The sequence below is a fragment of the Pelecanus crispus genome, chromosome 4 (assembly GCF_030463565.1).
Source record: "Pelecanus crispus isolate bPelCri1 chromosome 4, bPelCri1.pri, whole genome shotgun sequence".
Taxonomy (NCBI): Eukaryota; Metazoa; Chordata; class Aves; order Pelecaniformes; family Pelecanidae; genus Pelecanus; species Pelecanus crispus.
In genome coordinates, this window is record NC_134646.1 from 27,242,501 (window position 1) to 27,268,303 (window position 25,803).

Here is a 25,803-nt window from a genome sequence, read left to right on the forward strand (position 1 = left end):
GACTCCCAGCCCAGCACCCTCCTGACAGCTGGTGACGCTCTCACAACACCTTCCCTGCAGCCACTGTGAAGGCAAGATGGGGCAGAAGTTGCCTTGCCCGGTGGCTTGTCCCCTCAGGGACACGTCTCACTCAGCTGGTACATTGCAGAGCAGTCTCCAGGCTGCTTGAACCTCAACTTGTTCCTCTGCCAGGGAGGAGAAAAAAATCACAAGCCCCTTAATCCATGCCACCCTGGACACAGCAGTCTCCTATTCAAATCTCTACACCTCAGAAGTTGCTCTGAAATTTGTTATAGAAAACCCAAATTTTGCACAAACCTTCTCAGTGAAAACTGGATTCTTACTGTTAGGTAGGGGACACAAATCTGGTGAAGAATTGAAGCTGTCAAGAACAAACAAGACCATGCACAGCAAAGATTTCTCCTTCAGTTTCAAGGAGAGATTCCCAAAGCATGAACATGCCTCACTTATTTTGGGAATGCTTCACTAGGTGGGGGTGAGGTGTTGGCCTTCACTGCATGCTCTCTTCCCTGCCTCCTCTGCACAGACCCTGCTCTTGTTCTATAGAAAAAGCTCCTTATTTGTAATGTAGATAAAATAGTCAAGCTAGGACTAAAAATTAGGAGATGATCCTGGAAAAAGCACAGATGAATAGGGAAAATAAGTATACAAGAGAATAAACAAGAGGGAGGAAACGAAAGGGTGGGAGCACAGTGGACGGGAATCAAGCAGCTTCCAGATGCCATAAGCAGGGGCTCCCAGGAAAGCCTGAAGGCAATTCTGATCTTGTGTAAGTAGACAGGTTCCAGGACAGCCCAGCTTTTGAAACACTCCAGAATAAAACTATTGAAGAGTCTGGTGAAGACCAAGTTGAGCTCTTCTACATTCATTGCATAGAGTCTACATCCTTTGTTTTTCTGAATCTTTATATTTTGGGTGACAGCAGTCTGGAGTGTTAACTGGTCCTCACCCAGGAGTTCTCCCAGTTCTGTTGCAAAACGTCCGCTCCCTTAAACACATGGTTTCCTCAGATACTCCCTGCCACATCAGCTGGTTTCCCCAGCTATCAAATACCCCCCACAAATATAAAACAACAAAAAAAACCACCACCCTCCAAAATACCATCAAGAGGCTCTGGGGTGAACTGATTTTTAGAGCTTCACTAAAATACTACAGAAAATTGAGGTAAAGATGCATAATCTCTCCTCTGTTTTCTACAGTTCCCTTTCCAGGCCACTTGGGCTCATTACCTCAATTCTAGAAGATAACAGCTATGGCTGTCGGAAATTGTGTTCGGTTTGTCAAGAAACAGAGGGAACAACAGAACTGTCTGCTGGTAGTAACATTCAAATACTTCAGCACGATAGACTCGTTTATCCATATCGAGGTAACATATTCACAGTAATAAAAATGCATTACAATGTTTCACCAAATTAACAAGACTACATTTGTCCATTTTCTGTAGCAATCAATAATGCAGATAAAGAGAAATGAGAAAAGTAAGAAAAGCAATGTGGTGAATTGAATTTATCTACATATTTTATCATTTAAAAAGGAAAAGAAACCTTTACAGCATAGGTCTCAATATTTTGGATGAATTACTCCCAGTACTGCCTTAGGAAGGATACCAGAGAAGCATATTATTCTGCATAGGTGAATTGCTTCTCTGCACATTTTCCTTAAGATTCTGGAGCTCTTGGATTATGTTTTGTAAATCAGTTAGCTTCCTAGCCAGAGATTAAGGTAAATTCTGCTAAGGACTAAAAGTTGACTTAGAGCATTAAGAAGGATTAATGTTTAGCTGTGGTGAAGCTGAAGTACTAGGTTAGCATGTTTACGCAGTGCTGTAGATCACAATTAATCCAAAATTAGTATAAAAGATCAACAGCAACTGCTCTTGCATGCCAGCTTGGCTTAGTCCTAAAAATCAAGACTTACTTTGGGGGCAATCTGTGTGCAAAGTTGCCGTGCGTCTGCCCTAATAGGTTTAAAGCTTTCAGAGGAATCCATGCATTTTAAATGTTTAGCCTCTTTGCCCTCTGCTTTGAGAAAATAAATGTAGAAGTCAGTACTCAAGACGCTTCTGCTTTCTATCTGTGTCACAGATCCATCAGAATAGATTGGTGCTAGCAATGAGCAAAAGCAAATACAATTTCCTGTCTTACAAAGAAAAGGTGCTTAAAATATGTACTTTCGTTCATCATCAAGGATTAATAAAAATAACAGGGATTTTCTGGCAGAAAATATTCATGCTGTGTAACAAAAAAGACAGTAAAAGTACACATAGATGTCCAAATATATTCATACATATAGGCACAGGCTTATATAGTTTTGAAAAATATAACTATATCTGTCTGTTCTATAACTATAGAAATTGTATCTATAGTAATCATAGAATCATTTAGGTTGGAAAAGACCTTTAAGATCATCCAGTCCAACCATTAACCTAACATTACCAAGTCCACCACTAAACCAATTAAGGGTAGAGCAGCAATTTCGTGTTTCCTGGCTTGGTGGCTGGATTATTTTTAATGAAAGTAAAAACTAGGAATCATTAAGACTGGAAAGGATCTCTAAGATCATCAGTCCAAGCATCAACCCAACACCACCATGCCCACTAGACCATGTCCCAGAGTGCCACGTCTACCCATTTTTTTTAACACTTCCAGGGATAGGGATTCCACCACCTCTCTGGGCAGCCTGTTCCAATGCTTGACTACCCTTTCCGTGAAGAAATTTTTCCTAATATCCAATCTAAATCTCCCCTAATATATTTAAAGATACTGGGAGATGATTTTAAATGATATGTAACAACATAGTTTAAGAGAGCTAGGTGGGGGAAGGTTTCGTCTGTAATTCAAAGTCAGTTTAAATGATGAGTTCTAGCTCTCTCCAAAACCAGCAACATCTCTGTGGTCTTCAAAAAAGGAGCTGTGCTGCAGCACGCTGAGCGTAACCCAACTCAGACTCCTGGTGCATCCCGGCTCAAGCCTGGCACAGGGTTGACCTACCCCAGCCCCACGCCCTTGCAGATCTGCCCTGCTTAGCCTCAGGAAAGGAGGGCTGGGAAGACCGGGAAGGGAGCCCGTGGCTCCAGCACAGATGACTACCACACCTTTGGGGCCGTTCAGAAGAGAAAAACATATACTATTGGGGTCTTAAAGGCAATACGCGTAAGGAGACAGGCTGTATCAGGAGGCAACCGTCACTGGACATGATGGTCCTACAGTTATGGAGCCAGCATATCCAGTTGCAGGGCATTAATTGCCCTTAAAGGAGAAAGCAGATGCCAAATTAAGAGATTTAACTAACCTGCAATATGTGAAATTAAACAGGTAACAGTTAAAACAAGCCCGTTGTGTAGAACAGAAGCCCTGCTCTATGAGTTGGTTTATAAAAGCCTCAAGTTTTTGTTGGGGAGTTGGTCCACCGTAGGTATTTGGGGTCCTTTTGTGGTTTGTGTATTTATTTACTATTTTTGGACAGAGCCTTTTCACCCTTGTCCAGAAACACATGTTTTCGCTTACAGTGTTGTATTACTTCAGTACATTGGTGCAATCAGTACTAATTCCAAAGCTCACTGCTGAACTTGGTTACTAATTATTGATCTTTTCACCTTTGTTTCTATACTAATGCAAAACCAGAGATGGCCTTTCTGAGCATCTATTACATTAAAATACATTGAAGCCAAAGGAAAAAGAATGGTGTTGTGTTGTATCAGGAAAGACATCCCATACTCATCCCAACAACACAGAAGCTGCTGGTGTCAAACCAAATAAGTTGAGAAATTTAAATCTAGTTGCTCTGCACATTTCACAGCTGTGACAAACATTCTTGATAGGGTGTGCCCAGCAGCAAGGGCTATTTGCAGAGCTGTTTGCTAAGCAATTTTTTTAGTTACCGGGTCCTAGACTTACAACACAATTCATTGCTTCCAGTGGCAACAGCATACTGAGAAATGGTAACATCTGTGCCTATGCCTAGCTAACCGCATTCAAGCTGTGATGGTGATGACATTTGTGAAACTTGATTAAACTTTTCTTTAATCCCATTCTTTATTTTAGAAACACACACGTGAACAATTTCAGATCCAAGTCTTAAAGCAAACTCTAAGCCGATGCAATGTGGCCTTTTGCAAGAAACTTGAAAATTCCCTTCCTGGGGCCTGTCTCCAAGAGACACACAGGGCTTCCTGTTTATGCGACCATTCATGCCCACAAGCTATGTTTAAAAAAAGAAAGAGAAAAAAAAGTAAGAGGGATGCAAGCATAACCCAGGCACATTCACTAAAAATTCAGACCAGCTCACTATGGGTTTGTGCTGGATTCTTCTCTTTGATTCTCACAGTTTTCTTTACCAAAAAGAAATACCCATCCTTTATCCCTGAGGATTTGACCCACCATGCTAACTCAGGCTCCTCCAACTTTTCTCTTGTGTACCTGCGGAGAGGTCCTGCTGCATGATTTTCATGCGATGACCCTGTTGTTCTTCTGCTCTACCCTCAGCCTTAAATGAACAGGAGAAACAGCCAAAATACACTTGCACACCAAACACACAGGCTAAGAACAACAACTTCAGGATTCATTTGTGTACCAGGAAAGCTCAGCTCAGATACATCATCTGGTTTTCAAAGAGGTCCTGCTTTACCCAATTTTACAGCTGCGCAAGTGAGGTAAGCGGAGGTCAGGACACTTGCCTAAAGCCACACAGAGCTGACAGCTGAGCAGGGTTTGAAGTACCCGGCATCCCCCTGGATCACAAGGCTTTACACTGTGAACAACACTACATGCTTATGGTGTCCTCAGTTTCAGTAGCTGTAAGTTTCCTGAACAAAGGTAGGTTACTTCAACAGGCCTGCAGAGCCTTGTAAAACTCTTATAAACGGAGGCCACAAGCAAAATAAGTCTGGCATACAATTTGCTTTTCAGGAAGCAATACCGTCTTTGCCAATGCTGCTTCCTTAGATGAAATGAGGCAGATGAGCACACATTTATCAGCTCAGCTCTGTATCATCCTAAGGCCTCCAAGCAACAAGCTCAGATTTTCAGCACCTGCCGGACTAAGTAAAAGAAAACCCACCTGAGATGAAGTGGACCTACCTAGATTTTAACTAGCCTGCATGTTCGAAGAGCACATTTTTCTCAGTAGCGAGACAGTCCTCATCTGAAAGTATTAGGTCTTCATTTCAAACCTTTTTCACTTGTTTTGTTTTACTGTAGCAGAGTTACAAATCCTGATTAAAAGAGAACTACTGTTTTGTGGTTGAAAAAGTAAACACACTTTTCTACAGATCAAAGCCATAACGGCAGAACGCACAGCGGAGCACGCCAGCTCAAAAAGAAAGGGTTACTAACCTCTGCTTTCAAGTATGAATGATTGATATGCAAATATGGTTTATGGTAATGCTTATGAATGTCTACTTTTCTGGCAGCTCAGTGCTCCCGCGTGCATTACTCTCACAGATCAGGGCTGTGTGAGCAGGCTTCGGGGGCACATATACACTTTCAGAGATGCAGTTTGCTATGGAAGCCTTCCAGAAAGCCAATCGCTGCTTTGCACCATTAAACTAAACATATATTTTAAACTCCTCAGAATCAACAGAAGCAAATAGTATATCAAATGCCTTTGGTCCTATGCAGCAAGGGTACTGCCAAACCCCAAGCATTCAGGATAAATGATGAGTAGGAACCTCAGATCATGAAAGAGACCTTTAAAGAAATCACAAGGTAGGAGCAAAACTTGGTCTCTTTTACAGTAACTTTTGAAAGCCCAGTTTTGAAAAGATTCATTAACTCACATTTTAACCCTTTTTTCTGAAACACTAAGCTCTAGCACATGCCTTTTTACACAATGAAAGTTGTGACTCAACCCTAGCCACTTGCCTCCAAGAGCAGGGCTTTTACTGAAAAAATACATGAAACGGCTCAAATTTTCAATATGATCATGAACTAGCAGGAGAGAAGTTATATGAGCAGCCATCCACAGCACACTCTTCTGAAGCCTGCAATAAAGCCTCCTCTCCAGCTAGTCAAAACGTGTTAAGAAACTCCAGTTCTCCCAACAAGCAAGCATGCAAACACTATCCTTAATTTCCTAAGTATTTACCTCCTCCAGTAAGTGCTGTGCAATGCAGCAGAGCGAACCCAACTGTTTCCCATTAGGCAACTGTGTGCCACAGCTTTCCCGCACACACACTCGCAGCCACAACTTATCACTAGCATTTCTGCATCCACAATTTCAGCAGCAACAGCAGGGGGAGGGAGGGGGGGAACCAAGCCATGAAACCTTAAAACCGGTTACAATACCTGCAAGCTCCAAGGCGGCACTCACAGTGAAGGTTTCCCCGAGGCATAGAGCCCTACAGCCCAGCACCCTGCTCTCCATGGGCCAGCTGTGGACCTGGCCCCAATATCCAGATTTAAAGAGACAGAGGAATGAAACTAAAACCCACCGGCTTTTATCCCGGTTGTTGTACAACAAACCACCTTTTTTTTTTTTTTTTTTAAATAGACTATCTTTAAATAGAATCTGCCAATAAGATATCACATTTATGCACCTTGTTCTCTCTTTAGCCAACTGCAAGGCAACAAAAAAGTAGCAAATCACAAGTATATATCACAAGTCCTAACGACTGGAACATGTGTTTGGAGCAAATGTAAATATTCCACTCTCTGAATGAGCAAAGCTCTTAAGCATAGGCTTAATTTTATCTCTCCTCAATAAATCATTTTTAAGCATGTACCTAAATATAAGCCCTTGTTTTACTCCCATTAATACTAATAGGACTTAAACATGTGCTTAAAATTAAACATGTACTTACATGCTTTGCTTAACCTGGCCAGGAGACACCATGATTGTGTGAGTGGTAAAATCTCTAAGACAGATTGCTTACTGGACCCGGAAAATGTTGTGTGTGTGGTTCACAGGGTAAGACAAGTAAAATGAGAGGATCTGAGCCATTTGGGGTGGATAGGCCCAGGGCAGGAAGAGATTATACCACCATTATTTTCCACTGACACATACAGTGTCGCAAAGACACATACAGATGCCATATGGCAAGGCTACAGAAAAACACAGCAGATTAGCCAAGGCTGGGCAAATAGGTGCCTCTGCGGCCATCTCTAGGTGAGGCTGATGAGCGTGCAGCGAAAGCAGTGCTGGGAAGCTCGCTGCTGGTGCTCGGCTTCGGCTGACACGTTGCCTGCTGCTCCTCAGAGTCAGGCCAGGGATGGGCTGATTCCTTGTGGAAGCTGGAGCCTGCCTGCAGCTCCCCTTTCTGCTGTCCCTGTCACTGCCCACCTCTACCGGCCCCTGCCTTCACCAGGAGAGAGCCCATGGGGGACTGGGAAGTCCCAGGGGAAATCAGGCTGCCCAGTAGTCCCAGGGACCTCTGTGGGAAGAGGCCAGGGGCTGCCTCATGCTGGACACGGCCAGTTCCAGTGCAGAGGGAGGTGTCTTTGTTTCTCACTGTCCAACTCTGTATCCAACTCTATATTAACTGGCAATACATTAATTTAATTTTCCCCACATCAAGTCTGTTTTGCACAGGATAGTAATTGCTAAATGACCTCCTTTTCTTTATCTCTATATCTCTATCTAAGAGCTTTTCTATCTTTTCTCCCCTGTCCTATTGAGAAAAGGGACTGAGACAGCAGTTGGGTGGGCATCTGGCAGCCACCCAAGGTCAACCTACCACAAAGCCCAAGAACCCAAAGTTTCAAGCTGGTCTACATTGGTCAGAATCATCTTTTTTTTTAAGTGAGATGAAAGGAGTAATTCATACATATGTACACATAGCCTATACAATGTACATATTGCATTAACGTCAAAAAGCACAATAAAATTCCATCTATTCTATTCATTGTTACATCTTTCAGGACTGTAAGATGATTTTTTAGGAAAGAAAATGCTCCCTCATTTTACAAATTATTTCTTTTATTTACAAAATACAAATTATCAAAGAACCACAAAGACAAAACTGGCAACTAAAAACACATGAATTGAAAAAAACCCAGCAAAATTACTAGTTATATAACCTCAGACCTTCTTCCCCCCAAAGATTACTTTTAAGCTAATTTTAGAAGCTGCTCATTTCACAGAGAAGCATGTATATGGCCAATGCTGTCCTATGCAGTACTCAAAGGTGTAACTGCTACTACGTGATATACATATGCACATCCAGCCTAGTTCTCCTGTAATGCACCTATGTTAACACACAGATGTATGGGATTATGAGATTACTGCAATGAGGTGCTTTTGCAGAAGACCAATTTGGCAGCCCTAATTGCAGGAATGGGGATACTAAATCAAAGTCTTTGGTATTTTCTGAATATGTATTTTGAGTGAGTTACATTACCATGGACTCACTCATACAAGTTGTCCATGTCTGTAGATCCCAGCACCCAGTTCAGCCTCACAGATGTGGTGAGCAGTGAAAAACACCCTGGAAAATACCCACTTACATCTATAATCTCCTGCATCACTTCCTAATTTTATCCATCCGTTAGAGAGAGACAGAGCAGAAATAAGAGATACCAAGCCGTTCTCCTGCACTCTGCAGCACAAATCTCAGATAGTGCTGGAGCTGCTGGTGGGTTGCCTAAACACAGCATGGTGGGCCCATGTGACCACTCGACACACAGTTCATCTCAAATTTACATGACTGTTTCATATTTAATGTTCTGCATGTGCAAATTTGCAGGTCAGGTTCTGTATTTCCATATTTATATATTTACAAGCACACCATAATAAGATTAAGCAGTCAGTCTTTAAAGAACCTTGAAAATCTCACAGTGAAAATATAAGTGGATGGTATGAATTTTTGTTACCAACTTCTTACTGGCAGACAAATTAAACACAGCTACATCATTGCTTTTTTAAGAGGTTGATTTAATTACAATGTAGCATTCTTCAGAAGGTCCACTCTTTTCTGCTGAAGTACAACATAAATAAAATATTTTAGCATAATAAATATGAATTTTAATTTAAATTTCATAAGAAAGACATTGGACTTTCATTTGTTAAAACAAGAATATCGATAACTCTGTCACCTCAGAGTTCATTTCGCAGAAAAAAAAAAGAAGAAAACTAGCCTAAGTGTTGTCTTTAAACAGTTGTATAGGGGAGATTTCCATGACAATGCTGTTAAAATGCATCTTTGGCAAGAGGTCGGAGCAGCAAGCAACACGGGGCCAAGCCAGGACAGATGCCCTTGGACCAGCCAAGCAATTCGGTGGCCTGAGCACCTTGTGGGAATTGCTGGTGGGGAAAAAACTCCAATGTCCCCCTGAGACACAGACATGGCAGGAGCCAGGAGCTTGTGCCTCATACCTGAGACAAGATAGCACTGATTCAAGAGGCAAGATGCTGTCAATTATCTTGGGAAGTAGTGACTCCTGGCCACCACTGGGTTTTGGTGGATGTGCTTCAGCATCTGGCTTGAGAAAGAAGAAATGCAGCATGGCAGCACCCTCATTTACAAAATGAATTATTATATTACAGATTTTCTAGTTAATAAAAAAATGTAAACTAAATGAAACCAGAGGAAAAAATGAGGCAGTACATCTGCTCCAAGGCAGATTCTTTCCTCCCAGGGAGAAGGCCAAATTAAAAGGTTAATAACAAAATTACTATGGGTCTCCAGTGGGTGGGTTTTTAGAAAAGAGGGGAGGCTTTGAGCCTTTGGCTCAGCTGCTCACCCAGAGCTCGAAGCACGTAATACAACTCTTCCCCCCACCCCACCTTTTTCTAAACCATCGACAACTCAGACTGGGCGCAGAAGGAAGTGGGCACTGGATGCTCTTCTATATGGGGGACCTCAGACAAAGAAACCCCACATCCAGACAAAGGGCCCCCAGTGCTAGAAGAAAAATGTGGTGACAGCCACAGACTGCCCAGCTTGACTGCCTGAAATCCAGCCCCTCTCTCCCGTGTTCATCCTTGCCTCCAGACCTCAGCTCTGTAACTCTTTCCCAGCTGACCCCCCAGCTTAAAGAGTAGCTAAATGGAAGTGCTTAACAAAAGACTCCTACACCCCAGCTTTCCTGGGGCTAGCTTATTTCTAATTCCAGTTTCAGTCAACCTCTTTTGCATACACAGAGCCTCAAAACCATAGGTGAATTTCATGAGGTTGAGCAACAGAGACCATATGTGGCAAAACACTTCCCACCTATGTTAACCCGAAAGGTATTTGTCACTGATGAGCAGCAAAAATGTTTTCAGCCTTTTCCCATTCCAAAACCCATACGTCTAAATGCCCTTTGCAGCATAAGTGCTTCTGTTTGAATCCACAGGGTCCAAGGCACCAGGCTGCCTCGAGAACAAGCCAGACGAAAGATCTAGCACCTCTCAAAACAATCTAGAAAAATTGTTTTTCCAGTCTAAAAAGTGCTCCTGCATATTTTTTGAGTCCATGGTTTGTCTCAATATATTTCCTGCTGAATAACCTGTGATTTTGCCAGCAACTTAAAATGTGTGAAATGCTTGGCTTTCCTGTTGACATAACTCACAGGCTGACTAACACAGAGGAAAACAGCCTCAGTCCACAAGTTATTTGGCATCTGAAACTTGCATTGATTTTTGACACGTGCAGTTCTTCTTAATGCAGGCAAAGATTCAGTCTGCCGTTGTGCAATCAATCTCTTATACATTTACCTCAGTACGTCGGCATTTTCATTTTAGTTGCCAAAATGCAAATTTGCTAAAGATCTTCATCATGTTAGTGACCATTTAACTATGTTTACCAGTGACAGCCTTCCAGGATGGGGGAAGCCAACAGATATCAAGTTAGGACTGTAAAAATGAGATCATACCACACATTAATTTACTGCATACGGCTGCTCTGCAAAGTTTGCCATGAAGCATTTTGGGGGATTTCAGTGCCAAATCATCTCTGTAAAATTGTATTGCTGTGTTTATCAAGTCTGCTCTCACATATATTTGCTCAATTTTACAAATAACTCTAAGAAGAGGTTCTTCCTAAAGCTGGTTCATCCCTGGGTTTTGAGAATTGTCCTCCTTCATCATGGTGAAAACAGGTTGTGCAAAGAGGAGAAATATGTCAGAGGAGGCTGCCAGAGAAAAGCCATCATCAGTAATGTCGCATCTGAAAAAAGCTATGCATAAATCACAGGTGCCCTAGGGTAGCTTGAAGGTCTCTGAAATGAATCACTAATATCTTGTCTTGTACCACAATTAGCAACACGGAGAGAAAAACTTTCACAAAAAATCTGAAGTGTACAGTATTGTATCCAGTATTCATTCAAGAAAATAAGTGATTTTGTAAAGAAATCAGTAAGCAGATATATGCCACTCTGGAGCAGTGTATGATCATAGTAACATAAAGTACTCAGTAACACAAAACAGTAACCTAAAATACACAGTAACAGAAAATTTGCATTAATTCAAATCTTGTATTAGATGCCAAATTGAGGTGCATGGGTGGATGTGAGGAGGTGCATAAGAGCACCTGTGCACTGTTTTAGCCATGAAGTGCTTAAATCTAAAGGCACTAAGAGAGAAAAGAGGAATACCTGGTCCAGAATCGTGAGTCTGAATTTTTTGGGTTCTTTGCAGATCAGAAAAGAAATCTCTAACCCAAGAACCCTATATTTCAGGAAAGTCCAGGTCACCATAAAAGCTTCAATGTGCTGATCTTTCTCTCTTTTTTTGGGGAAAGGATGGTTTAATTCTAAACCACAGACAGACATCAGTGAGAACTGTATATAAATCTGTGTCAAGTTAATTTCTTTAACATACAAGTATAAACTCCACACATTGATTTAAAAAAAAAATGAATAAAACCAGGACTTTCTGCTCTTCTTCTTCTATCTCATAGCTACACTTCAGGGAAGTTTTTCTAATAACTTGTTGCTGAAAAACTACTCAGTAAAAAGGGCTTTGTGGAAAACTTTTTTTCCATTCTTAAAATATTTCTATTTGAAAAGAATAAAAATATTGTTTTAATACATGTGTGTTAAATTAGATGTTTTGGTAAAAAGAGATGTGAAAAATTTACAGCAGGATAATTAAATACTCAGATTTCGGCATGGGGTTGGTTTTAGTATGTGATTTGACTATTAGTAGCTTATGAAATTCTTACAGGAAAAGAACCTGAAAGTGGCTACACAAAAGCTTGCACTTTCATTACATGTTTAATTTGGGAAATTTCAGGAAGATTTGCCTCAATAGTATCTTGATAAACCTATGCTTTTCTCACAGCAAGCTGTCACATGTGCATCCTGTTCATCTGTCAGGGCATTTGCTTGAAAACTTTTTTTTTTTAAGGCAACATTTTTTAGACAGTGGAATTGAAAAATTGGTTGCAGTCTTTAGCAAATAATGCATTAAAATTCCTTCAATTATGTCCTTATCAGCTTAAAAAGAACCAAAGAAAACTGGTATGAAAACAAGGAGACATTGTGTTATGAATGAAGGCTGGTAAACTGACTCCTTTTCAGACAAAGCTGAAAAACATCGCTTTAGTTGTGGCGAGCAGCACAACAGAACCTGCTCTAATCACATACAGATGATGGAAATTTGTCTAATGTTTTATGGTGAATCGTTGATGAGGCCTGCAGAAGGAAAATTTGTAGAAATAAAATCACCTTGACAATAAAGCACTAGGGTCAAAAAGCAAAGTCAAGTCAGTGTTCTTAGCTTTAATAAAAACAGTATGATCTGTCATCAACACAGCATTTTTACACCCTTGGACAATGCACTCTGGGAGCTCCTGCTGGGTTTCATTTGATTTTCACCAAAACCAACAAAGGACAGCTTATGGCTGGTAATTCATTACGACAGCAGAGAAGTTATAAAAATACACATGTTTAGATCCCTGTAAATAAACAGCCCACACTCCAATTTTCAACACAAAAACTGTTAGCCAGACGAGGTAAAACACACTAATAAGCTATAAAGTAGATCCATTGGTTTGGGTTTTTTTTGTTTGATCTGCTTATTTTGACTTTTTTTTTTTTAAACTGTGAACCTGAAAGTACAGACTGTTTAAATTTATTATTGTAGTTTCTCGAAGTTAATCTGCCTTCTGTGCTACAAGGGTGTTCAAGGCACATTTGGGGGAAGAGGCTTGGCAGTGTGTAAAGAGGTATTGTTAAATACCTGAAGGGATTGTACATACATTGCATCACTGTCTAAATACTGACTGTGCAAGATCATAAGGCAAAACAAACAGCAGAGTAATTGAAAACATCTATGAACTAGATGATCACAGAAGCAGGGTGATAGGCAAAAAGATATACAATTCACTCTTCAGTGCCTGATTTTACCCTGGTGTTAGTCCAGTAAGAATGAAAAACAGGTAGGAAAAGAAGAGAGAGAAGAAAGTAAAAAAGGAAAAGAAAAATAAAGAGAGCATTTGAATTTTGAGCTTTTTGGGACGTCTCAGTGTAACATGGGTAGTACAGGAGGTTTGGCCCATGCACACGTATGTGTATACAGAGACTTGACAATTATCGGCTTTCAGAGGCAATTAACGATTCCTTCTGTCCTCATTTTCATTATGCCATCCAAGCCTGATTGATGTGTTCTCTGAAATGAGGTAATTTCTAAAGGTTACTCTGATCAGATATGCAAAGGCACCTAGAAGTTGGGCACTACTGAAATGCTGTATGACTGATATGACCCTCAATGCTGCAATAACTAGCCCTTACATAATCTTCGCTTCATTTATCTTCGCAACTTTTCCATGAGTTTAAGAAAAATCATCGCTACTTTTCCACTTTTCCAAGAAAGGGCTCTGACCAGCCAGGCACGGTGTGAGGAGACCCTCTACATGCTGCTGCCAGCAGCTCTGCCTCCTCCTGCCTGAGATTTGAGGGGAAGATGGTGTTGCCCTTGCAGTCTGGGTAGAGCCTGCTTGTGCCAGAGCAGTCCATGAGAATGTATTTCTAGATAGGTGCAAACGCTTGGGCAATTTAAGGTCACCCACCATGTTGCCAGGAAAGTCTGCAAGCATGTAGGGCTCAGCAGCCGCCGTGCGGAGGTTGCAGAGGCATGAGGCTTGACTCAAGTGCTCAAATTCCAAGTCCCACTTTAGATATTGCAGTACTTTTCTCCTGAGATATTTTGGTTCCTACATCACTTAGGTTCTACAATGCTGACCTGAGCACTATCTAAATGTGCTTAAATATCTCTGATGGAGCAAAGAGCTGAAACAATTTCCTGAGTCCCAGCTGGCACTGTACCAGCCCTTCCCTTCGTGAAAGCCCACGCGCAGCACCTACACATTGATATGGATCTTACTCATATTTCTCAAATTCATTCTCTATAATGAACTGGCAAAAACGTAATGTAATACAGACATTAAAAAGAAGATTTAGCTTCACTGGGAAAAAACTAAAGACAAGACAAATCTCTAAAGGGGAGTTAGGGTGAATAGTGAAAATGTGCAAAACTAATTGAACTAACTGACCTCATTATAAAAATTACACCTGTCTCCCAAGAAAGAAATTCTTCCTCTTCATGTTCCCATCACTTACATGGGAACTTCCATTCTGCACCCATGCATTTGGAGAAACAAAATTAATGGTGGGGTTTTTTCCCAAAATGCACTGAAGACAGGCAAGTTTGACCTCTATTAGAAGCGTCTTGTGCAGCATTTCTGATTCATCCACTTGTGGCTGGTTCTGGTTTTGTGTATTCTGCTTCTGAGCACGGAGGAAAGCTCTTTTGCACTGACCCAAATTTATGCCCGAGCTTCAGCTCCCTTCCTGGTTTCTGGAAATGTAATTTGCAACTGCACACATGCTTATTTCAAACATCTGAAGCATCAAAAATGAAGCTTTCAAAAATGGCAGAAGTTAAAATTGTACATTTTCTGGCATAACACAGACTTCCATAGGTATCTGTCCCATCTTCTCCTTCCCAGCCAACAAGGAAGACATACAGCATTTGTCAAATACCAAGACAGCAGAAGCCAGAGAAGACACAAACCTTGAATGCAGGCTGCAGCAGCACCATCACTTATAACTTCACATTTTGTTGTCCCATCTCAGGCATATGCTTAGCACAAATTTGTACCAAACTTGAAGACAACTGCACGAAAGACAGAGTTGATGTTATTTTTCCTCCTCTTAGGCCTCATCATCCTTGAAAGTCTGGCTTTAATGGGACTTCTGCCTCCATAACAACAGCAGAAATGGGCCCTTGTGGAACAGCAAAACAACAGCTCAGCTCGTTTTAGACCTGTGATATTTATTGAGCTGGCGAAGATTTCACGTGCAAGGGTAGCCCTGAGAACTAAAATAACACTTAGTAATAGCCTGGCCCAATGGAAATCAATGGGAGCCTTGCCACCGACTTAAACAGAGCCAGAGTCTCACTCACTACTTATATATGTAGGAGCAAAAGATGAGGGAAAAGATCTTAAATAAATCATCTCCCAAATAGGAATGACTGCTTTTCTTTCAGTCCTCCTGGAAGGAAAAATGGTTATGCTTTTTAGCTGTCAGAACAAAACGCCAGGGTAATTCATAAGGTATTACATTAACACATATAAAACAAAATGAAAAACAGCTCCAGAGTATGACCTTTCACTTCAGCAAAAGCTGTAGCAAGTGTATTGCAGGCCAAATTAATACCCATTCTACTAGGCAAATAAATTCAAAACAGTGAGTCAGTCAGGCTCTCCTCAGTGTGTGGGGAAAGAAGAGTTTCAGCTCAAACATGACATCAATTCTGAATAGGACTCAGACCAGGAATTCAAAATGCCAACATATGACACTGATATTTTTAATTTTTTTTAAAAAACAAACAAACAAACAAAAAAACCCACCACCCAAAAAAACCAAAATAGTATCCCAGTGATGTCAAAAAGGGAAGAGGGATTTTAAAAATGTATCTTGTATCACTGCAGTATGGTCTGCAGTTTTGGAATCAAGTCCAGGATTTTATTTTCGGGTCCCTGGACCTTGGTCTTGTATTATCTTCAGGCAGCAAGGCTAGAAATCCAACCTGCATATGTGCACTTGTACACACATAGTTAAAAAAGATGTCTTTAACTGTGAGACATGGTCTGGTAAATGGAATGGAAATTACAATAAATAATTGTGATATGGTCCATAAAAATATCTAGTCAAATCCCATGACAATTAGAACAAAATCCCCCAAAATCTTAAGAGTGAAATAAATTTGGCTTATGTAAAAATGTAATGAGGGAGCTTTTTAATTCTTAACTGAACAAACGGTGCAGAAAGTATCAATGTTTTAAGTACAGTGTACTGTATAATGCCATACAAACAGAGGAAGTATATTTACCATAGAGGAGACAGTCTGCTATAGCTCTTCAAAAGCAGATATTTAAAGTTTACTTTCACATGGGTTTTCACTTTTTGACCTGCTCTTGACCTGGGTAATACTTGCAGACCAGTGAGTTTAAGAAGGCCTGGGATCTATTAAAAGAGTAGTAGCTTGACTTTTACTGACTAGCACGCTGATGCTTTAAAGTAAATGTTATGGTTTGTCACAGGAACCAATTTGGTTACCGTTTGTTCTTCCTGCCCCTGCCTGCTGATATTTTTTCAAGTGTTTTTCATTCTTTAAATTCTATAAAGAAATCTGCATGCTGTTATTTTAAACTTCTGTATCTTTCTTTTGAGTAGTTCATATTTAAACACTGGGCAGTATACCCAAAGTTTAACCCAAGTGCCATTTGGTAGGACTTGAACTTAAAGTGCACTACCATTATGTTCTTCTTTTCTGGCCACTTGGTTTTCATGGCAAGAGATCCCATTTGCCTGACTTTTAAAGGCATAGATAGCTCTAACTCTTCTCCCCCTGAATTAATCAGAAGAGAAGCAGCACACTTTGTATGCAAGCACTTTATAGAGGGAAAATACTGGTTTCATCACCTGTTTAAATTTGCACTTCAGTTATTATTGGCTTATTTTGTTTACACCACTATTTCCTGTTATACTTTCCAAGCTTTATGGAGTATGTAGGATTTTGTTAGGTATGTCAAAACAGTGAGAAACTTTGAAGATTTTGGCTGGGCAGGAGCCAGACCCATCCCCCTAGTTTTACAAGGGACAATCTTGTTATACCTATCTTTAATTTGTTGGCTTAAAAATAGTTCTATTTTATGTAATAGGACAAAAAGGTGCTTTTTTTTTTTTTTTCCTCTTGAAATTACAAGACCTTAAAATCTTAGGTCCATAGGGAGAGGCCACAGTAAGCCCCCAGTTAGCAACATGCTTGAGAAGTCCTGCATTTTTGGGGTAGGAGAGGTACATATGAAAACAGAGAAATCAACCCTCAGCAGATACTTGACATATACACAGGAAATACTGAAGCACAACTTGGGTTCAGCCCTATCCTTTCCTGTAAAGCATTAAGTTCAAAGTCGTAGGAGCTGTGTAAATCCTCTAACTTGTATTTTTTCGATGCCTCATTTTTATTTGCCTCAAAACAAAGGTCTTGTGTACCAGCAACGGCTTATGTCCCAAAATGATATCAACTGTGTAAGTTTATGTTCACAAAACTAATCACTTGCATTCTCCCAGCTCAATGCAGAAAGGGATGGAGTGCAGCTGGGAAGCTGCCTCTCTTGCTATGGCAGGTTTATTGGCTTGATTCTTCCATGAATTATGTCTGATATTATATAAAGGGGATTTTCTGTGGACTGTTCTCCAATATTGCAGAGTCTGTCAAACAAAAGAAATCTCTAGGTTTTTGAAGTTATCTGTATTGCACCTTTAAATAGCAAGAAATCCAAACTTGAGAGGGTTTGTCTGAGGCAGAGCTATTGACTGCCTAGAAGAGTTAAAAAATTCAGTTAAGAAAACATTAGCAACTCTGAACAGGATTGATGAAATGGGGTTGATGAAAATATCCAGTCACAGCCTGCAAACCCTTCAGAAATGAGATGGGGCGCAAACAAACACGAAGGAATTAAGCTGCTAAACAAAAAGATGCAAACGTTTCTTATTTCACCTAATCATTTTTCCTTGCTTATGCAAGTTCTGAAACTCATGCTTGCAGTCATAGTTTTTAAGGTCTTGTCTCCATTTCTAAGGTATAAGCTGAAGATGGCTCCTTTGCCTCTTTTGGCAATTTGTCCTTCATAGATTAGATCTACAGAAAAACAATACAGGCGAATTTCAAAACCCCCAAACTGTCTTTTGATATGAAATGCTTTTGGAGGTGCTACCATTAAAACAGACTTTAGTTTGAGTAACAACTATTAAAAGTCAATTAAACCAAAGTGCAGTTTAGGTGAATAATTTCAGGAGGATTTTGCCATGTCAGTTCTCTCATCTTTATTAACAGTAAGAAGTACCTTACCTTCACAAAGTAGCAGCATACATATATGTACTTAAAAAGTGCTACAAGTTACTGCCACACTAACTTTACTGTGCCACAAAAAACTTACTAAACCTGCAGACAGGCTAAGAAGTATCCCACTATATAAATCACCAGGTCTTGGTTTTGTTCAAGTAAACTGCTTAATGGGAATGTGACTAACTGAGGTAGACACTGCGATACTTCAAAGAAATCCCACCCTATCCCATTCTGTCTTTTCTGGGATGTAAGATGATGTCACTGCTTTTGGTATTCTATTTAAGTATGATTAAGGAGTGAAACTAGGCTACACTTTTGCAAAGGATTTCCTATTGCACTGAATGAGGCTATTTACTTGCATGAGTTCAGTTGCTTCAGACAGTGCGAAACTACATTGGATTTGGTTGGCTACTAAAAGAAAATGCAAAACAAAGAAGGGGGGGGGGGGGGGGGGAATAAGAAAACCAACCCCAAAAAATCCAAACCCCTCCAACGCTTCCTATTGGAGAGTAATATCTGGAATATTTACATCTTCTATTCAACTTAGTTTAACATTGAAAATGGTTGATTCAGGCTGGTGGTTTGTAAAAATCACTGTGCAAAGAGCAAGCATTTCTTTACATTTGTATTCTTTTTTTAATTGTTCATCCTTATTTTTATTTTTGGTAAAAAAACAAAGAGGAAAATTGCTTACCAGAGTTTTCAGTTTTCCAAGCTGCAGAATCATTACCATTCAACTGCTCAATCTATAGCTAAGAAACCAGCCAAACTGCTACCATTCATAGCTCTTGCAGGCTGCTATAATCACCAAGAGAAAGCTATCTTGAACCTGATGAAAAATAATTTATGTGAACAATGACCTCCAAAATTTTAGAAACATAATTAGTGAGGAGAGGTTAAAAAGATCAGCATTGTACTAGCAATAAGAAAGTATAAAAGTAAAGGTATCTTTCATGACTAGAATAGGCATAAAACTGGTGGCTTACTGATGCTTACCCCATCCCCATGTATTTCCCAGTATAATGATGATTGCACACGTAAAAAGATCAATGATAGATAAATGGAGTCTCAGGGAATTACTAGCATGTCCATTGGTTTCTGGGATTTGCTCGGACACCAAGATTCAAACTCAAAGCTTAAAACCATTAAAAGAATGATCAATTTGTTAGCAAGAGATCAGATGGGATTTTGCAGTTGTGAGGACAGAATACTAGAAAGACAGCATTTTATTTTCAATAAATCAACACACTAACTGGAAAAGGGGGTGGATTTGTACAGCTGGAGCCGGGAAGATGGACAAAAATGTTGTAACATTTAATTCATTTAAACTATTTCATCAACAAGAGCAAGTGGCTGGTTTTCCTAATGAAATTAAAGAGTTTTGGAGAGGGCAGGATAGGCTCAGATAGTATATTTAAAAATATTAAATTAAGACAAGTCACAACATTAGGCTTTGAATCCAAACATATGTTCCAGCTTTTGAGACTTCGGTGATGTTAAAAACTGGGGTTTGACTTCAGGGTACTGTAAGGCTACAAATCAGTCATAATCTGGAGATCCAATAGTAAGTTGCACTCATTCTACAACAGGGTAAGTAAGCCAATGCAGGAAAACTAACAATTTACCCAAACTTCAACTCACACTAAAGGCAGGTAGGAATCCTGGAGAGCCTGAGTACATTTCACTGCTGCTTTCCATCTTAATCTGGAATTAAAAGTGAACAAAGCAAGTCTGATCCCAAAAATATTTGCAGCTAGGACTGAAAGCTCAGAGTTGGTTTTTTTTTTTTTAAACTCTTGCAATCTAAAAGGAAAGCTTTTATCCCGGAACAGGCAGGTCAGCTATGTGGATCAGAAAGCCTCTTTCCCTGGCTCTGCAGAAAGCAATGAGAAATTTTGTCCCTTATTTCAGAGTAACCAAACTCTAGTCCAAAGCTCTGATGTGGGATACATAGGTAAACTCTTTAGTATCAGGTTATAGACTACATAGCAGGACTGAAAAATGCCAAAGTATCAACAGCAAAAACCTTTCATTCATGAAGGTTTGGGGAAATTTTTTAAACAGCAGAAATGCTTAGCTCACATTTCCTAGCCTTCTCCTCACATCAGTTTAGCCCCTATTTTCCTAATTTCTGAATGGACTTTTTTACCAGATTCCAAACTCCAGAAAAAAACAGTGCTAAAGCCCAAGGTATGGGATTCATTCAAGTGTTTCTCAACATACAAAAGTGCATTATCCAAGACCTTCTGTATATGACTTTCTCTTGTCTGCTCAAGAGAAGACAAAGCCTCGAAGGGAGCATTACAGCAAGGCTGCCTGATAACAGTCAGATCCCACAAGCAACCTCATTTAAAGAAGATGCATGGGGAAGAATGACGAGCAGGAAATTAAAGAAAAAGAACCACCCACCACCATTTAAAATGAACCAAGAAAATGGGAAATTTAAAGGATTTTAAAATAAAATGGGCTTCCTGGATCAAAGTGTTGTAAAGGAGATACAGAATCTTTAACCTTTAGGTAGCCAGTTCAAAATCCAGCTGAGGTCAGGAGGGACAAAAGGTTATCATCCTCTAATGACTTTCACAAACTTAATTAAAATCTCCATCAAACTTTTTATGTCTAAGTGCATAACCCTAGTTTCCACTAGAGACAATAGCAAAACTCATATTGACTCAGAACGGAGCCAGCCTTATATGCCTATATCCATAAATAGGCATCATGTCAATGACCTGAGACAAGGTTATTAAAAAAAAAAATGCTGAACACACTCCAGATGTAAAGAGATTTTGGATCTAGACATGCATTTCACAATTTCAGCTGCAACTTAATGAGCAGCCTTGCTAGGAAGGTGAAGAAAAAACAAGCGATGAGGCAAAAGGAGGTAAGGCCCAAACTACTTCAATGCACCACTGAGAGGACAAGAGAAAAAAACCCTTGCATTGCTGGGCATAAAGGTGTACTGAATCTCTGGGGCTAAGCACTTTTTCCTCCTTTCACAAAAAACAGGTTTTGATCTATGGTATGACAGGCACAAGCAAAAACACTTGTCATATCAACATGGTTTTCAGTTTTAAATCACATTTCAGCTTGCAAATGCAAATCTGAGAAGGAACTGCCATGACAGTGTGTTGATTCAGTAAGAAACGGAGAGAGAACTTTGAGCCTTGCATGAGCCATAACTCTTTGAGAAAGAGATTTGTGTTCATGTACACATTTTTGACAGAAATACACAAAACCTGCAACATGTATTACAAGTCCACATCTCATTTCGCTGACAAAAGTTTTGCAACCAAACTCATTATACTGTCAAGGCTGCATTATGCCAAGGGATCTTGATGAAGAGATATCTGCCACCTCCTAGGACCCCACTACTTACCACTTGGGTTTTCTCTTATTGTAAGGAACTGCATGAGCTAAACTTAGAACAGGTAAAATCTAGGAGGAAAAATCTAGGAGGAAGAACCCATGGATATGATGTATTCAAGAGAAAACTGAGGAAGTTGGGAACCAAGACCCCTCTTGAAAAATCCTATCTTTGAATGCATTACCATATGTCCTGGTTTTGGCTGGGATAGAGTTAATTTTCTTCCTAGTAGCAGGCATAGTGCTGTGTTTTGGATTTAGTGTGAGAATAATGTTGATAACACACTGATGTTTCAGTTGTTGCTAAGTACTGCTTACGCTAGTCAAGGACTTTTCTGCTTCCCATGCTCTGCCAGGTACACAAGAAACTGGGAGGGGGCACAGCCAGAATAGTTGATCCAAAGTGACCAAAGGGTTATTCCATACCATATGACGTCATGCTCAGTATATAAACTGGGGGGGTTGGCCGGGGAGCAGTGACTGCTGCTCGGAAACTGTCTGGGTATCGTTCAGCAGGTGGTGAGCAATTGCATTGTGCATCACTTGCTTTGAACATTATTATTATCATTATTATATTGTTACTATTATCATTCCTATTTTACTTTATTTCAATTATTAAAGTGTTCTTACCTCAACCCAGGAGTGTTTCTCACTCTTACTCCTCTGATTCTGTCCCTCATCCCATCAGGGTAAGGGGAGTGAGTGAGTGGCTGCATGGTGCTTAGCTGCTGACTGGGGCTAAACCACAACTCCATATTTGCATTTGCTGCTGGAACTGCTTGAAACCCTCCTCTAAGCAGTGCCACAGCAAAGAGGAATGGGTAGAAAAAGAATGGGGATAAGAATTTAAAACCTAGCTTTTAAAAAAGTGTAACATTTCAGCCTCCCACCCTGCTAAAAGTCCTCCCGCACTTCATGGGAAACTACACATCTCTTCCCCTCTGGTTTCCCTGTGTCGTTACGTGACAAATGGCATACTTCAAAACTCCTGCCACTGGCACAAACTGAAGTAACTAGATTCTTAAAGGCTCACAAGAGTAAGAGCTGGCACAAGAGACTTTGTACATTTCCTCAATAACTTTGTGTAGCACAAACATTTTCTTGAATAAGAACTTGAGTGTTCAAGATAAAACAGAGTTCTTTACTGGCTTCGGCTCAGGATTTATCCTTTACAGGAAATCTGAACATCTTGGAATTTGCCCCAAATTGAAAGGAAAACACATTTAAAATCAGTTTCCAGCAACTCAGAAGTTTAAAAAAAAAAAAAAAAAAACAACTGTTTTTTTTCCTACATTTTAATATTGAAATCTGAGTTTATAACATCAAAATGTTGAAATTAAAAAAACTGAGCTTTCCATTTTAATATCCATGGTTACAGAATTGTCTGTTTGGTGTTTTTTCCCCAGAAAAATCCTAAGAGGATGAGCACATATTTCGTGTTGGAAAACAACTCTTTATTAAACAGCATGCATCAATGGAAAAACATTCCACCAAAGAATTGCACCAATCTACCCCAACCAGCTGTTCTTTCATGAACAGGAAAAAAACCTCCGCACCAAAAGACTAGCTTTGTTGCTAGAAACCTTGAAAATATGAAAATGTAAACTAAAATATCTTTTTAATTATTTATTGATGTTAGAAACTAAAGTATGTGTTGTCATTTATATGCTGAACTGTTTACAGTACTTGTCTTTTCTGAGCATCTGAAGACCTCTTGAGAAACCAATGGGGGAAAACCAGAAAACAGGACTTCATTCCCAGCATTCCTTTAAGTTTGCTGCAGGAGATAACACAGACCTATTTGTGCAAAATCTCACTAATTTTCAATACTTTCCTATGGAAATGAGAGCTCATAGTGACATGAGACATCTGACATGAGATCTGCATCATACTGTGGGCTTTGGAAATGGCCACAGTAGCTGAAGGACGTCTGGGTTGAATTCTCTTGAGATTTATTGCATCTGCAGAACCTATACATAGCTTGGGATGCTGCTTGCCCCATGCAGCCCAGTAACCAATACTCCAGCAGTCAATGAATGGAAGAACCACCAGAAATTCCTCAGATAAGACCCTACCACTTCTCTATCTGGAGAACCGCTGAAACTTCCTGCCTCCGTCTCCCTTTGCCTTAAATGCAGAGGGTAACAACAACTGCTCCAAAGGCTTCAAATGCTTAAATTAGTATGAGAAAAAAATAAAACACTGTAGAGACAAAAAGCTGCACGCCTTTGCCAGTGCAAAGGACTCCTGAATGGTCACTGCAATTTGGTACCTGTTCATAGATAAGTCTCTCTTCTGTTGTCTTTCTGATCAGTCTCAGTCAGGTCATTTATTAAACTAATTGCTTTAAAGACAGGCATTCTTAGGCAATCTGTTCCCTCTCTGTATTTCCCATTACAGTCATTGAAAGTTATGTATGCAGATGAAAATGATAACAGACCTCTTGCACTCTCAGAATATTCCTTTTTTAAACAAACTGAAAACTCCAACAGCAAACGTGGCTGACTCCATTCCAATCTGACAGTACTCTGAGTAACAAAATATAACAGAAATATTAGTATCAAGCAAGTGATTCCAGTCCATTGTTTATGCAGAAAGTTTCAGTGCTGATTAAAGGATCATCTTAAGGTCCGGAAACCCGTTCAGCAATTGTATCTTTGGTGCCAGCTGAAGACAAACACTACCACCGTTGCCAAGTCCTGCAAATAGTCCCCACCTTCCCTCTTTCTGCTATTGAGATATGAAAATTAATTTGATATCAGCAAGAGTGAATAACTGCTGAACTTACCTAACATACAATTCACACCAAACTACCTGAAAATTTTAAGAAGTAAAAATATTCTTATGTAAAACTGCTAAAGATTTATATAAATCTATTCAAGTGAAATATAGCCCATGTTCAGACTTTTAGCAAGTATGTCCTAACCCTCAGCCTGCAAGCATCATTGTGAAAGGGAGCGGACACAATGCTTTCCATGAGGTCCAGCACCCAGCTCGTTTGTCCTCAGGTGTTGCAAACCATCTCTTTGTCATTGTGGACACCCTACTCCTCAACAGGACAGTCGGAGCCACCTGTCCCCTTGGGACTGACATCACCCTCCCTTACCAAGGGACCACATCTCCTTTGCACAGCAGACAGAGCAGTCCCCTTGTTCCATTAGTACAGGATGGAGCAATCGAGGGCTCATGGTTTTAAAGATGGATTATAAAAGCTCCGAGTAACGGAAGCCACATAAACAACAAGAGTTTCCCTCTGCTTTGCCTGCTTTTTATGGCTTGTTACTCCTTACAAGCAAGGAAACAGCCAAGTGCTGAAGTCTTTCTAAAAGATAATTGCCAGGCACGTTGGCTGACCACCTCTGCTGTAGGGCTCACTTATGGATGTGACTAAAACAAGACAGACTTAAAATTACCTTAATGTGTTTCTCCATTACAACACTGCCTTGCTCAGAAATAAAATACAAAAAAGGACACTATGCATCACGATATTAAGACTAGCAAAATATTCAAGCACTATATTAATAACTACAAGTTGATGAAAGCGCATTCCCTCAGAAGCTAAAGCATTTGACAAGATATATACATTTAAACAAAAGATTCATCTGAAGGTATAAAAGAACATGTGGTTTTTCATTTCATTCCAAAAGCATCTAAATATTTTTTTCAGCAACATCAAAATGAAACAATGTGACACAGTTAAAAAAAAAAGTCTGTTTCTATTAATTTATTGACTTCAGTCACAAGTTTGGGAAATTGGCGCCTGTCACCACACTTCTGCACTTAGCCTATGTTTTGTTAGGTTCCTGTACACTTGGTAATGCAGTGACAATACAATGACAGGACCTGGCCCTCAACAGTATTTTAAGCTTCCAACTGATGTCCAGTGATATCAGTGGAAGGACTTCTGCCAACTTCCGTGACGGACTTGAGATAGTATGGGGACATCCCTATGTATGAATATATTGGTACAATAAGCCTTTAAAAAGCTTGCACACTGCTAGAAAGAATTACCTGGGCTTCAAAGGATACAAATAATCTGCTATGAAGTGGCGTTATCAGTATGATTCTACAATTATTGTAATTAAATAACTGGAGTAAAGGTTAACTGGTAAAAAAAAAAATCAGTGATCATTTTTCAAAAAG